A 16,672-nucleotide genomic window follows, 5' to 3' on the forward strand; every position below is an offset into this window, starting at 1 on the left:
GATATGCAAGTTCTAGAGGCTGAAAATTTATATATCCTAAATTTTTTACTTCCATGCTTTGTTCCAGTACTTTCTTGGGACTTGAAAACAGCTGACATAAATTCTAAAAGCAAAGACTGCTCCAAAATTAGGACTCCAAACCCTTTATATTACTAATAATTCCATTCTGTAGAAAAATGAGGACGACTATGGAAAATTTTTTTCCATGCAGCGTTCACACATAGGTCTGTGAAACATTTGCCTGGAAAATCATTTATCCACTCTATTCACAGCAGATTGATTGCAACCTGTAGTTGCATCTCCATGTGAATTCACATTCATACCAAGGCTTAAGTTTCATGTTCTGTCAAATAGCTTGGGCTTTTAATAGGACATGATCTAGAAATGCCTCAGTGATAATCTAATATATTGATTTTCCCCTTGTACATTTTCTCATATGTAGTACCATTATGACCAGACAGCTCTTCTTGATTCTGCTTAGTTCCTACTATCAATGCTACCCTTAACTCAAAGCACTGAAAAGGGTGCTTCGTGATTTTTCACCTACTGGTGCTCATAAAAAGATGCTGAATTTTCCAAAGTATTTTGTATGTTTTTATGCATCAATGAACTTAAAATCCAGTGGTCACATTTTGTGCTTTGCTGAACATTTTCAGAATAATTAACTCCTTTTGGCCAGGTTCTTATCTCTTGCACTATGAAACCAGCAGATCCAACAGCTTGGAAGAAGCTATTGTAGATTTTTTTGCTGTAATTTACAATCTGAATCACAAATTTCTCTCCAGCTAATTCACACATAAAGCCTGCTCACATCTGCAAAACCCACAAGACTTTACATTAAACTACCATTGTGTGAGTGGCAGGAACAAACACTGTGTCAGGAAAGCACTTGCTAGGAATAGGGGATACAGACAGCACAACAGCTTACAGATATCGTGCCAGGTAATGACAACATTTTGAAGGTGGTGGGAGATTTACTTTTATCATCAGAAGAAAAGATCAGGACTTCATGCAAAAATATTTTCTTTTCAAGACACAAGGAAGGAGGTCTCTGTTATGTGGGACACAGTGAAAGCTGGTGTGAAAAAACAAGGGGAAGAAATAACTGAGTGTTCTGACACCCCAGAGCAGAGCAAAGCAAAAACAAACAGGAGCAAAGCCCTCAGGATACAGATCATGCAGGACTAGCAAAAGCACAAAGGAGCAGATCCCAAATGCTGATCTCCTAGCAGCCAGAAAACCTCCCCACATTTTATGCAGCCTATGTTACGTCCATATGCTAGATCTGCATGGGGTTATTTTTGAATCCTGAAATCCCATCCTTAATGGATGGGAGAGCAGCAAAAGTCCTGTACTCTCCCTGCTGGACCAGGCTGTGTTGGACCATAACAACTCAAAAGGACATGGAATTGTGTTCTTCTTGCTTAGTGACTGGGCCAAATACTGCTGTTACAGTCAGGGTAATGTGCCTGAATCAACAGTCCTCACTATTCTTGACATACGCTTTCAAAAATTCCCAGGGAGAGCCAAGGGAAGTGTCAAAGGGAGATCCCAAAAATTAAATCAAAGCAGTGTACAATAAAGCCAGTAGGTGTAAGGAAAATGTTGAAAAGTTGAGTTCATTCCTATCTGAGCAAAATACCATAAAATGTTCTAATAACCATGCCAATAAAATGGGAAGGAATTGACCAGAAGTCATTAATATGCATTTTTTACTCATGAAAGCAGCTACCTAAGTACAGAGAGTAGCAAGAAAGTCCTTAACCATAGGTCAAAAAGAAAGACATGAAACTGTTTTCATCTGGAGAGTTGCAACAACAAAATTATCTATGATTCAGGAAGCCTTTATTTTAGAACATATATTTTACGTCTCTGTCTACATAAAAGTGTGTATTTGTACATCTCCATAAATACACACAGAAATATGTATATACATATATGTATATATATATGCACTTGCACGTGCTCACACAGGGATGCTGTGTTTGCTGTCTGTGACACAGCGAGTAAACAGAGACCGTCCCACTAAATTCTGTCTCCAGTGAGTGAACTGGTGCAAAAAGTCTTGCTTCAGAAAAATAACTTGCTTTGAACCCAGTGTTGGCTGGTGCAGAAACCCGAGTATCTCCTTACAGTAGCTGGCACAGAGCCACTGCTGCCCTGCTCACCACATGCTGGTGACAACTTGCCAAGTGACAGAGCCCACCAAGCCACGGGAAGTAGCAGAACTTTCTGCCGTTTGAAAGAGCTTGCTCACTAAAATAGACAGTTTCTTGCTTTCCCCAAAACCCTTAGAGCTGCCTTCCTAGTAGGCTTCCTCACAGAGCTTTCTCAGTAGTACAAGCAATGGCAAGTAGAAGCAATACTATTTTAAATTATCACTAGAAGGAAATAGGAGAGGCAGCTTGTCAGAATTCCTGCAGCCTTCCTCTTATGCTCCACACAGAGCTTATCAGATGTGCTCTTCCATTCAGCAGACACTGCAAAAAGCTATTTTTTTCAAACTTTTTCTTTTCCTGGAGGATATTAATTCTCAAAATGCAAGGGACTTTTCCATTTGGGAATTTCTTTGGAAACATACCTCGCTTTTACATTAATTATTCCTCCTCAGATTGCATGACAGAGCACTGTCCTCATCTCTCTCTTCAGATTTTAGGCTTTAAGCTTGCAGCATCCTTGGGGTTTGTCCAGAGACTCAAGCAGCCTTCTACTTCTCAGTATGCAGTCTATGATCCTGTCATTCACAGCTCAGGAGCAACCCCATTGACTTCACAGCCCAAAGGATACAGTTTTCAGTCATGTGCACTCACCTGAACACGGTTTCGAAACTAAGCATTTTTGCCTGCCAAAACAGCATCTCTTCACCATCCTAAAATCTCTGTGGTGCTATGCACAGCTGAGAGCAGTGGGCACTCCTGGCAGCACAAGCTCAGAATCTTTGCTGATTTAACTGCCCAGGCTCTAAGTTTTTTTATCACCTTCTCATCTACATAATGCTTAAATGTCTGGAGTAAAATTAACACACCAAGTTGAAATCAAAGTCCTTTTATGGCCTCTCCTAATTTTTTTTATTTTTTACTGTCTTAAAAGGCACTCTTCACACTGTAAAACACAGTTCAACTGTGAGCTTGGAGCAAAGCCCACACTCATCTACCAGGACACACAACAGCCAAGCACAGGCAGCCACATCCTGCAATACCGCAGCTGCTTCTGCTGAGCTTCTGAGCACCTTCACCTATTTACAGAATTGAAAGTGCAGTATTTAAAACTGAGAGATCTGCAACACAACGAAGAGCTGAACAACCTGAAGTCTCATAGGAGTGTATGCAGAAGCAGCCCCATCACTCTGCAGGTTTGCAGTGTCTAAGCTCAGAGGAGCAGCACCAGAGTGGCACTTGCTCCAGGACCCATTACAAGAAGCAGACACAGCTCTCCAGAGGACATCATCCTTACTGTCAACACACCCTTCCTATCTTCCGTGCTCCTACATGTGGCTCCTACAGTTTGTTATCCATGTTTAGGGTCAAATTTGTCAGATGAAGGCGTTATAAAACACATCAAAAAAAAGGAAACATTCTGATCACTCAGAAAAACACGCTGAGATCCCTTTTTTTCCCAGAATCAATCCCCTGATCCAGACAATGGTACCTTTCTGTGAATATTAGGAAAAACCTGCCTGTAAGTTTGGGCAGTGGAATGGTCTGCTGCTTGTTACATGGGATTTTTTTCAGCCACCCATGAGAAAGATGGCTTTCTGCCAAACCCTCAAGGATTTGCCTGTAGGAGTTCTGGTCTCATGATGTTCTCAGGCACCTTGCAGAGACCAAGAGCCCTTCACCAGGGGACAATGAATGAGTGCCCATTAAAACATGATTTTCTCTTCCACTTTCCAGAAGCAAACACAACGGTCTTCAATACAAAGGAGGAAACCCTTATGAGCAAACCAGGTTTCTGAGTAGCAACAAACATGACAAATTGTTCAAGCTTACAAGAGACAAAACCACAGGCTGCTGGGTACCAATTCATTTTGAAAAATCCACATTAACTCAACTGTATAGTGGAAAATTGGACTTCCTCAATTTCTACAGAGACATCAGTCATTCCCTGACAAGTTCCTCATGTGCATGCAACCCAGACAGCACTGCCCTTTTCTTCAGCTTCATCCTACCTCTACACATTTTTTTTTTGCCTGTTTCCCTGGTTTTTGCTACTTTTGACTGTCCTTCTGGCAGAAGTCTTCTGTGTTCTGAACTTCCATTAATTTTCTTGCAGATAGTGACTTGCTTGAATCTCATGCCTGTCTCCCAGCTACAAATTCTTCTTCATATTTCTCGGCTTGCTAGTTAAACTCAGTCTTATTTCCCATCATTTGGATCGCTTTTAATCAGCCAGTGTTAATGGGTTATGGTCAGCTTATCCAGGCAGCACTTTCCTGGCCTTTTGTCTGTCACTAGTCATCACACTTTCCATTTAGTGCATCACACATCGTCACTTACTGTCACTACCAGACAATCCCTGGAAACAGGACATCAGATTGCTTTTAAGAGCTGTCTCTGTGAAAAACATGCAGTATCATTCACCCTGGACTAGAGAATGGGTTTCTGTTTTGGGAAAGAGGAGGGGAGACGTTGCAAATATACAGAATTAAATCCTCCTGTCGTTTAACAAAAATCCTCTTAGTGACTATAAATGTGTATGACTGGCTGACCCATTTTGCAGCAACCTGTTCTAATTTTAATGTAATTTTTCATTATATTAATCATAATTTCTTCTTAATTTCTTTGAAGTCCTAATTACCAGGGGTTATATTACGCAGAACAGAAAGATTTACCTAGGTCACTAGTAATCTCTGCAAATAAGTGTCCTAAAAACACTACTCAATATCTTAACAGCTTATGCATAAAAAAAATTGGTACTAAAACCTGGAGATTAATGTTTGTGCAATGGCTAGTGCAAATGGGATCACACATTGCTCCCAGCTTGTGCATGCCTACACAAAACATCTGCTATCACAGTGATTTTTCCCACTGACTATGGCAGACTGCACAAGTCTCTCCTGAACCATTGCACCCTGGAGAGTAAGTCTTATACCACATCACTATTTGATCCAAATTTCTCCTGGGAATAACCAAATACCACAGTCATTCTGGGAACTTCGGTAGGTCACACCTCTTTCCCGCAAGATGATGCATCAAAGAAGATGAATCAGAGCTGTTCAGGTGAGAAAACTGAAGACATCAGCCCTTGTTCTCATTGAGGATACCATTTCTTTTTCAAGTGGGGGCACATGGTAAGCCCTAATGCAAGGACCAGAGAACAGAAAATTAAGAAAAGTTGAGATAAATACTCTCACTGTGGCAGAAAAGGAGCAAACTAACTTCATATGAATGATACTCTTGTCCCTGTGGTAATTTTTATGCTTTGCTTAGAGGCTGGTACATTCCCCTTGTGGCTGAGGAAGGTCTGCTGTGGGCTGAGTGGGTTACTCTGAGCTTCTGTAGGGAGTGAAAGTGCAAAAGTTCAAGTCCATGGAGGTAAAGCACAGAAGAGACTTTCCACCTGGAGAGAGGAGAAGGAGACCTGCATGGCATCAGACTGAGCTCTCAGAGGGCCTGGCCCACCCAGAGCAAACCCTCAGTGAGTCAGACCCATGGCAGCATGGCACAGGGCCTGGCACAATGATCTCTGCAAGCCTGAGAAGTCTGGCCAGGCAGAGACACCCCTTCCCTCCATTTGACAACAACCATTAAGCTCAGGTCTGAGTAACTGGATGAGCAGTGGATTACAATATTATACATTGATACATACACAAATACATCAGCTGAGCCATAAAATTTTCCATAAGGCAGCCCTGATGACCAACCTGAGTCACACGCAGCACAAGAAAACCACAGCCCAAATGGCAGAATGTCAATTTTGTTCAAAAAAAAAACCACAAAAGGACAACTCAATACAAAGCACCAAGATGACTGGCATGCACATGGCCACCTTTAAACATACACAGACACACAGACACCCACACCTCCCCATCTTCTGAGAAAGCTGTCCCAAGCTTTACACTTCAAAACCATGTGGACGGCTTTTGCAAATTGCATTTGCTGCTTAGAAGTGGTGCCTTGGGTGATCACCATTGCTTTTCATCCTCTTGAAGCACTGACACAAAAGCAAAGGTAGCAATTTGTTAAATGTGTTTCTGCATTGCTTCCATCATTGGCTGACTCACTGTTCTGAAAGTCACTGCTTTCAATAGATGACTAGATGAGATTCATGTATCAAAGCTCCTTCCAGATGGTTCATGAGGGCTTTCGTGAACTATCAAAGAGTAAAATCATCCTTATGACACAGAGTGCATAAATGACCTTCCTTACACATTGTCTTTGAGATAAGGCCAAGCCCAAACCAATCCTTCAGTGACTCTTTCAGGTCATTACTATGTGCTTCCAGAAGGCACAGTAAGTACCTTTTCCTCAAGCGGTTCAGTACAAAATGTGACACATTGTTTTTCAGTGAATTTTCCTAATAGCATTTCCTATCAGGGCTGTCTAAGATGAAAAGTGAAGTGAAGCATTGGGCCTGGTAAGTCAGTAACCTGCTACACAATGCATTTGTCCTACATAAGACGGCAGACTAACTGAATTGGGTTTTTTTCTCCCCCTTCCTGCAAACTCTACTGTTAGCAGCCTATGGTTAGGCAAACTGCCTCAAATGCTGTGTGCCACAGCTCTCCCCTCCTGTGAAATTCACAGGAGCATCATACACAAAACCCAGACCAGTGATATTCAGGAATTAAAACTTTCTGGTATTTTTCACTTCTCCTTACTCTTTATTATTTTGCCTGCATTTGATGCAGTAATTTTTCCAAGACTTGTTTCCAGCTCAGTTACACTGCTCCTGGCCCAGCAACCAGTGCCACTTCTTGAACTACATGGCTGTTTAAGGGCATACATGGCACACCTGCCTTATAGGCAGAAGGGGACAGTCCCTTCTCATTACAGTGCACGTCTGCAGGAGAACTGAACAGGCTCCTCACACAATAACCATATCCTTTGGGACAAGAGCAGCTGTGGTGCTTTCTAGCCTATAAAACCATGGATAACTCAGAAGGGCACATGAGTAAGGTGAATGTAAGCTAATATGGACAGATAATAAGCAAATTGCTATTAGGAGACTGCTTTGGCCATAACTTTGTTAATTCTCCAAAGGCACCCTCTAGGGTCTGCCTGGGCAGCACAGTTGAAGCAGGATTTATTGCATTTGCTTCTTACGTCCATTTCCTGATGGACTTCATGTTCCTGAGTTCTGCCGGCCCCAGAATCTGAAGCCTAAAATCGTATTTATTTTAGATAAGCTCAGCCTTATTGAAGTCTGCTGCTCAGCAACTCTGTCCCCACAAGCAGCACAAGAGCTGCTCTGTGGGTTTCTAGGTGACTGTAAGACAATTATGTAGGCTAGAGAGGAAAGAAACACAAATCAAACTGACAGGTCAAATAAGGACATGAAACCCCTAATCAGTGTCTATGAGACTGCAGTGAAAGCATATACATGTGCATCTATTTATACCCATCTATATTAACTGGCAGAATACATTGAGCAGAGACTTTTTTTCTTTAGTACTGTGGGAGGAAGCCAATATGAAGCAAGAAATAAAAAAATCCTTAGAGTGACCTTCTGGGCTGATGTATGCTGCAGACATTCCCAAGGCTGATGGAGACAGCATGATTAATTTTCATAAATTATTGAACCAAAATCAGCTTTCAGCATCCAGAAATACATATCACATTGGTAACTGTTGCATTATTCACCATACATGCACAACTGAAATCTATTTGCCCAGTAGTGAGTCAAATGTTTATTCATGGCAGCAAGACAACAAGGACATGCACACTCATCCACAGAGCTACAGGATTTTTGCAGAGGTTCACACCCTAATAGATGTACCACACGTTTATTATTTACTGCTGGCTTGTTTTGCAAGATTCATTTGCACTTTAAATGGTGACATCCCCATTCAGTATGCATTCTAAACACTCCAGTTCTGTGAATGCTCTTTGGGGGGCAAGTCCAATATCCTAGCTCCTGTTCATACTGCTTTCCCACTTATTTTTGGCCAGACATGTGAAAAACATGAAAAATAGATTTTCCTTTCCCCTGGTCAAAGGCAATATATGACTTGGTAATTCATTCTTCTTGAGTTTATCTGGACAAATGCTATCACAGACAGGCTGCAGAGCAGAATTTACTCAGCCACAAATGCAGAAAGAAGTTCCATATAGGACAAGCCAGGAGGGAAGGATGTGGAAAAAGGCCCAGCAGAAGAATAAATCTATTTTGGAGAGGATTTTCAGAGTATATACATGCCAGCAAGTTATTCTTATTTGGGCAAATGTTCCTTGATACTTGTTTGCATAATATTTCATCAACACTTCTGTTCTTTAACAGGTTTTGCAGACAGATTCACTTCCAATAGCATAATACCTATTACAATGTCACAGCCCCTAGTAATATTTTCACTGAGAAACAGGGAAAATGTTTCACCCAGAAACCTGAGTTTTTCACGCTCAAGGAACAATAAAACCCAAACTTTAAAAATGTAACTTTTCTTTCCAAAAGAAAGTCAATATGGTTGCAGAAGAGCCAGTTTTGTCAGAAGTCCAGAATTGTGTAGAACAGCAGTTTCAGCAGATATTTTCTGTAAAGTTGACTGGTAACCTCCTTGAAGCATCAGATTATTTAATACCAAGCTCAGAGTTTTGCTTCTAATCTAATTGTAGTTATCATCTAACTGATGTTATTTAAATGGCTTTGTCAGAGCAGAAGCCAGGCAAATTAATTTCTTTTACTTTTAAATGCTTTCTTTTCAGAGACATTCTGCACCAGTGATGTCTTGTCTCTTCTTCATGCTTTGCTTTCATATCTGGTTACTTGCAATAGCAAAACTATGGAATTCAGGGACTGCCTGTATTTATACCTTTGTACGGACTCGGGACAAAGACAAAACAAATGCCACTTAAATGGTAGCTCACTTGAGCACAATGAAAACAGACTTAAGCACTATTTTGGCTATATTCAGGCCCTTAAAAAGGGCCTTCACATATAGATCCAGGAAGAAGGTAAGATCCCAGGTATGTGATTAGGATATTGACCACTGTCTTAAATTGGAGGTCATCTTAGATAACCTGCATTTTTCAAAGCATTTAAAGTAATAATGGAAAAATACTAACAAAAGCTGAAACAACAAAATGCATATTGAGGAGCAGGAGAAAAGTGCCTTCATACCATCTACATCTTATACTACACGATGAGAGAGAAAATATACTGTCTTTACACAGACACATCCTTCTGTCCTCTCCCCAGCCTTCATCTTTCTTCCACAGCATCCCTTGCAGCCCCCAGCTTCCTGTCCTGGCCTCACAGAGTTCCCTCCCCTCCCAGAAAGGAGGGAGGGTTGCAGAGCTCTCTCTCCTTCGGCAGGCACAGCCGTGCTTGGGGGATCATCCCTCCCTCCCTGCCTGCCTCCTGCCAGCCCCCTGCAGCAGCAAGTCCTTCAGCTGTGCCACCAGCCCCAGGAGAAACTGGTGTCTTCATGAAGAAGTCCTGCTCTCAGAGCAGTATCTACAAGCATAGTCTCTTTTTAACCAACTTGATTGTGAAATAAACATTTTATAAATGTACAGTAATGCAGATTGCCCCTGGGGAAAAGCCAGATGATCGGTCCAGTGCAGCTGCAAGATCATTGTCCACTTAAGAACACTGCAATTGCCCTTACAAAGTCATTAAATTCAAGATATTTTTCTACAGAAGTGTAAAACTGATTTGCTGTGGAAGCCATTTCTGACACTGGAAAACAAGTGAAAACCCAAGCTGAGTTTCTGCAGCCACAGCCGGAAGGGATCGGTCCCTCGGAGCATGCTCTTGTAACAGCCTGAATTACAGGAAGAAATTACGTTTTACTTCTGTGGCTCATTTACACCATCTCTCTTTCTTCCTAATATTTAGTTAAACTGTAATCTTTCTCTGAGGGGGGCCCCCCACAGAGTCTGGAAAACTGAAGTCTAAAACTCTATTTTAGGAAGTGGAAGAAAAATTTCTAGAAGTGGAAAAATTGCTTGGTGACTTTCAAGGCTTCCTGAGAAGCCTTTGAGTAAGCCTCATTTATAATTTTTAAGGCGAGCTGGTGGCAGGAAGGGGGTTCCTGTGGAGGCAACAAACAGCCAAGAGCAACACTTTGAAGTCTGAAGTGGTTTTGTGCTGGGAGAGAAAGTGATTACCTTACACCAAGGAGGAATCAAGGTGTGACTGTGCAGCAACAGAACCTCTCCATTAACTTCAGTTAGAGCTTTTCAGCATCATATGACTTCAAAAACTTTAGCTTGGCTTTCAGACTGAGTTTGCATCACTATGTGGTGACTTTCCTTTAGCCTCTAGGCCGGCACTCTGAGTGGGTGTACTGGTATGGAAGGCTGTAATAAAATCTCACAAGCAGTGTTCTACTGCTGCAGGAACAGCAATCACAAGCACCAGCTGCAGACTGTTCCCCCATTCCCAACCCAGGAACACCACTGGCTGAGACTGACAGCCCTTAAAGCTCCCAGGGCCACAGTTACCAGTTAGATTACTGAATCTCAGGTCTTCTGACCTTTACATTGAAGTGTCTGCAATGGTCTAATATTTTTTATTAGGCTTATGACTTGTTACTGATGTAGCTGCTTTTGTATGTGCTGCACAGATAATCACCCTTTTTACTGTTTACTCTCTATCCTGACAAGATTAAACTATATAAGGATAAACCACACTGCTAAATTGGTGTAATTTCTCCTGCTAGTATTGTTTCAACTAACTGAACAAGAGCAGAAAAAATAAAGCTAACCACTTTTAAGTGTAGACCACCATCACTGGTGCCAATTAATGCAAGGGCCCTATAAAGGGCCTTCATAATGGTCAATATGAGCACCTCCCACTCTCACTTGAGTGTAGTTGTATTTTATTTCCTAAGCTGATTGTATCTGCAGCTTTGAGCAAACGTAGCCTGCTTTTTGCATAGTACAGACTATGAAAAATCAGAGCAATTCCCATTTCAAGCCTTGCAATCACTGCTAAACTACTAATATCTTCATATGACAAAGACTCAAGCATACTCCTCGACAATTTGTTCTAAAGAAAAATTCCTTTGCTGAAAAAGAGTTATAATTTTAATTTTTTTTTAATATCTCACACCGTGTTCCAACCACTAAACCTCCATTATATTTCTACATGCTTGATAAAGCAATATGCAGTAGCTGCTGAGTTCATTTTCTTCATTTATGGTCCAAGATCAAGTTGCTTGGGGTTAAAAAAGGCAGGTATTTCCATTTATCAGAAGCACTGACATAATTTCTTTTTGGCTGCTTTCCCTTCCCTCTGGGTGTTATTTTACTTTTATCTGATCAAGTCACTCATCCATAACCCAGTTTCCATTAAACAGTCAGCACATGGTTCATTCGCATCAGCAGGGTTAACTGCAGCGCTGAAGAATGGCCCAGTTGTGCCTTCCAGGACTTCTCAGCAAGGAGATGCTTATGGAATTGCTTTTCTGTACACATCACACAGAAGGACAAATGGTTGATCATAACAATAGACTCAAAAGAAAACATAAATAAAAGGATATTGCAGCAGCATTTACCCAGCAGCCAGAGGAAAGGGGAATTAATCCACTGTTAGACTGCTGGACCAGTTTGCTATGAAGCAAAGTAACCCAGCAGGGAAAGACCCAGCAGCTATGCAACTCACCCTGGTTTGGCATTCCAGAGTTCAAACATCCCCCATCCCAACTGTGGAGACAATAGAAGATCCTGGGTGCCCTACCCTTGGACTGACTGTCATGACACCACTGCAGGATGGCATCACTGTTTGACTCCGTGCAAAAACAACCAAATACCAGCTGAACTCTCTGAGCAGGCGCCTCTCACATCCCTATGACTTGACTCTGTGGACAAACATGATCTTATCACCAGTGCTGCCAGCTAACCCAGTCTTGGAGACTGAGTTCAGTTAACAGAACCTGAAAGAGAATGCAGGTCTTTTCCCCTTACAGCCCAGCCCAGCAGTCACTGTGGTTTACAAAGGTTCATCAAGCCTCTGCTGAAGGAGAAGGCAGCAGCCACAAGGAGAGTGGAAGTTCAGAGCCATCTCTCTCAGACACTATGCAAAGTGACACTTGTTTAACAGAAAACATTTCAATTTAATTTTAAACTCTCTGTAAACAATACCCAAACTTCATGCTACCATCAGCTAACCTCTAAAATATGGAAAGTCTAAGGAAAGGCAGCTAAAGACATTGTCAAATCATATCAATCTACTCTTCAGCTGAACTTGAATATCATGCAGAACTCAAGAGTCCAGTTGGTGAAAAATCTGAAACAGATTTGAAGAATAAATCTGTCAAAACCCCCAAGCAAACACAAATAGTAGAAATATGATAGCAGATAAAACTCTTTTGTTGAAGTGGTGGCCAAATACTCTCAGGCTAAGCAAATGAGTTCTTGCTGCAGGTTAACCTGGCTTTCAAAGTGCACTTATCACTTTATCACAACCCAAACCTCCATTTCCTGTATCTGGTCATCTGAAGGGAACATGTCTGAATGCTTGAGTGTTTTTCCTTCTTGGGAGCCATGCAGCCCAGACCTTGTCTGCTCTCTTTCCCCAGTCTGCACTATTGGAGCTCATCTGTCATATTTGTCCACTCCAATGGCCTTGAAACATTGCAAGGTAGGATCTCTGCCCAAAGGGATATTTCTAGAATGGTGGGACAGAGGTCACCTCTTCTGCCCTCATGCCTAGTGACTGCAGAGAGCAGTGCCTCAGCAGTGCTGCCTCTGAGGCAGTGGGGAACTAGTGATGGTGCCACAGTGCCAGCACCAGCCCTGTGGTGGCACATCTAACCAACAGCTGACTTCACACAGACCAAAGAAAACCTTCCTGATAAGTGCTCCAGGTAAATCTTCCTTTAATATCTACTCTTCTTGGTATTCTGCTTTATTAAATGACTCAGATTTCTGAAACTGAATGTAAAACTATCCCCTCAATGACTGCAGGAAAGTAAAATTCTACAGCTACTCAATTTCAGGATGACTCAGTTTTTCATGTCTTCAGCTCTACAGTTTTATTAGTGCAGAACCTGATTTGGCTGCCTGGGTTTCAAATAAGGACAAGACATGTAGTAATTGAAGACATACTATGTCTGCTCCAAAGATCTATGTACAGAGAGTTTAAATAAATCTTAATTTCAGAAAGCCATAAGAGAGAATGCCATGATTCTTCAGCCAATAAAAACAACTCAGATAATACAATTAGCTGGCTGGTCTGGAAAATTATAATGCTGATGTGCTCTAATGAAATGAAACAGAGACAATGCTTGCTCTGCTGACTGAGTGGCCCAATTCCTGCTCCAGCGTGGTTCATGGAGGCAGCTCCGTCTTCAACAGGCTGACTCATTCAGTCACTTGCATGCCTACAGACACATGTTTTTCTGGTTCTGCTCCACCATACAGAATTCTGGAACCTGAGACCTAGAAAAGACATAAGCCACCAAAGCCTGCTGGTGGTTTCACAGAGCACAACTTTGTTCTGCAAACAGGGATGAAGTTTTGCCAGTTGTATGCCTCCACATCCCAGCTGAGCAACAGCTTGGAACTAAGAGTGTACTTTAAAGAATATTGTTAGCAATGCAAAAGTCAGAGAAGTGACTGGGGTTTTTTTCTTTTTTTTTTTTTTGTGATATACATTATTTTACTCCTTTAGATGCATCTTCTTGACACAGCCCTATAAATTATATATATATATCTATCTATATCTACATCTATATATCTCCTGTAACACACAGAATTCTAAACAAGAGGAAAAAGTTAAGCTTGGCATAGGAACAAAGGATATTTTTGATAATTTTCCCTTCAAATACAAGTGGACTAAAATATGGTTCATCTCCCAGTGGTTTGAGCACATAAATCTACAAGCTCAGGCCCAGGATAGCTGAGCATAAGCACACATCCCACTAAAGTCAATTAAATAGAAATCCACCCATGGCACACACTGATTGCACTAAAAATCTTTAGAACTGCTTCAGTGACAGAAAGGAAGTTTTGGACTCCAAAGCAGTCTAGAGTAAATGAGGAGTGAGTAATAAAATTTAATTGAGATGGGTGTCTTACAGCCATAAAGAAGCTGCATTAAAAGGTAAGAAAAATCTGTAGGGAAAAAAGAGCAAGCATAACATAGCTTGGAGAAATTAAATTGGAGCCTTCAATTCTGCTACATCAAACCTCTGTAGCAAGAGTACTTCTGCTTTCTGCTATCTGAAAGGTCTTGCAATGCTAACAGCTAATTATTCCATACATCAGATAAAAATGCATATGCCACCTATATTTTCATCCTGCTTCCTGTGGTCCCTAGCAACTTAGTGCTGAAATATTTGTGTGTACATATTTCCAAGTGTGATTTTCAATTCCTGTCACTGTTATTAATAAATGGTGATTTGAACCTCTATAGTATAAGATGCAGTAATTCTTATTTTCCAGCTGTTATGCCACAACAACTTTAATAGCATAACAGCTATAAATATAGTAGCATAACAGCTGGTATGGTGGCAATAATGCCACCTGCAGCATCTCTGTATACTCGCTCATCTTCTCACTGCCCCCAGTTAAATTCAGGCAGAGCAAAGAGGCTCAGCAATAAAAAAAGCTGTTGTTTAATTTAAATCACAATGAAGTTTCTAATTGTAGCCCAGGGAAGAGTCTTTTAAGTAAGCCCACATGTGTTAGAAGCAAATGATTGAGATGCAAAGAGGAAGTCAGTCAATAGTTTTTCAAATTAGCTCAAATTAAAAATTTGTTACTACATATAACACAGCAAGCATCATTAAAAAACATTGACCAGCCATGAGCAAAAAAATCATATGCTCCTTTTCCTGTCCTCTCTGATGCAACCAGCACAGTCCCCTAGTCAAATTCCAGTAAATTTTTAAGCACTTATTTCTTTTTATAAGACAAGGAACTGATACAGGCTCCAGGAATTTCTTTGCTAAATTATCTTTATTTTCAAAATGTAGTAACTCAAGACTCGCTTGCCTGGATCAGAGATGGCAGCAGCAACTAGGCTATATGTAAGCATTTCCACTTAAACAAGTCTCTGCTAAGACATATAAATGGAGACTCAGTAGCAATAAAACTTACTGTCCTTGCCCCCCTTAAAAAACCACCATCTAACTCCTTCCCATCTGTGTTTGGTGACCCTGTCTGGATTCCAGCTCCTTCCAAAACCATTTTGTCACTCCCCTCCTCAGCTGGCCTGGGAAGAAAAAAGATAATGAAAGGCTTCTGGGTTGAGATAAGGACAAGGAGAGATCACTCATCTATTAATTACTGTCATGGACAAAACAGATTCAACTTGGGGAAAATAAATTTCTTACCAATCAGGACTAGGGAAATGAGAAATTAAAAACAAATCTTAAAAAATCCCACCGTCCCTCACCCGTCTCTTCTTCCTGAGCTCAACTTCATTCCTAATTTCCTCTACCTCTTCCCCTCCAGCAGCACAGGTGAATAGGGGAAGGGGTTTGCAGTCAGTTCATCTCAGGCTGTCCCTACAGCTCCTTCCCCCTGGCAGGGAGGACTCCTCACACTCTTCCCTGGCTCCTGCTCGAGGTTCCTTCCTCAAGAGGCAGTCCTCTGTGAACTTTTCCAAGGTGGCTCCTTCCCACATTCTGCAGTTCTTTACAAGCTGCTCCAGCACACCTTCCTTCCTCAGGGAGCAATCCTTCAGGCACAGCCTGCTCTGGCAAGGACCCTGACCGGGTCACAAACCCTGCCAGGAAACTTGCTCTAGCATGAGCTCCTCTCTCCATGGAGCCACAGGTCCTACCAGGACCCCTGCTCCAGTGTGGACTTCTCATGGGGTTGCAGCCGCCTTTGGACATCCACCTGCTCCAGTATGTGCTCCTCAATGGGTTGCAGGAGGATCTCTGCTCCTCCATGGGCCCGTGGGCAGGTTTCCATGGGTTCCAGGGGCTCATTGTCTCACTGTGGTCTGCACTAGGGGCTGCAGGGGAATCCCAGCTCCAGCATGTGGAGCCCTCCCACACCTCCTTCTTCACTGGCCTGGTACCTACTGATCTGTCTCTCACAGTTCTCAATTCTGTCCTCCCTGTCTGTGGCTGCTCTTGCTCAAAATGGTTTTTTCCCTTTATTAAATATGTTATCCCAGAGATGATATCATCATCACCCATATCATCATCACCCTTGGGCTCAGCCTTGTCCAGCAGCAAGTCCATCTTGGAGCTGGCTGGCACAGGCTCTATCACACATGTTGGGAAGTTCCTGGCATCTTCATACAGAATCCCACCCCCACCCTCCTCCAGCTACCAAAAACTTGCCATAGACTTTCCTACTTTAGAAAACTCCTCATACAAAGTTTTGTGGATTTTGCTTTCTCTGCTTTCTAAAAGAGATTGGTATTACAAGGATGAGTATCCTTTAGCCAGAGAAAATGAAAGAGTTTTGTAGCTCTGAAGAAACAGGACCAGGATAGAGTAACTGTCAGCTTGAAATACAAAACCGCACTGGGGTACTATCAGTACAGATTTACTGCATCTCAGTAACAGATCACATTGTTCTGAAGTATCACTTCTATGAGTGGAAAT

This window comes from Pseudopodoces humilis, chromosome 4 (genome assembly GCF_049639895.1).
Source record: "Pseudopodoces humilis isolate 2021_Gansu_Grassland_sample_001 chromosome 4, ASM4963989v1, whole genome shotgun sequence".
Lineage (NCBI taxonomy): Eukaryota > Metazoa > Chordata > Aves > Passeriformes > Paridae > Pseudopodoces > Pseudopodoces humilis.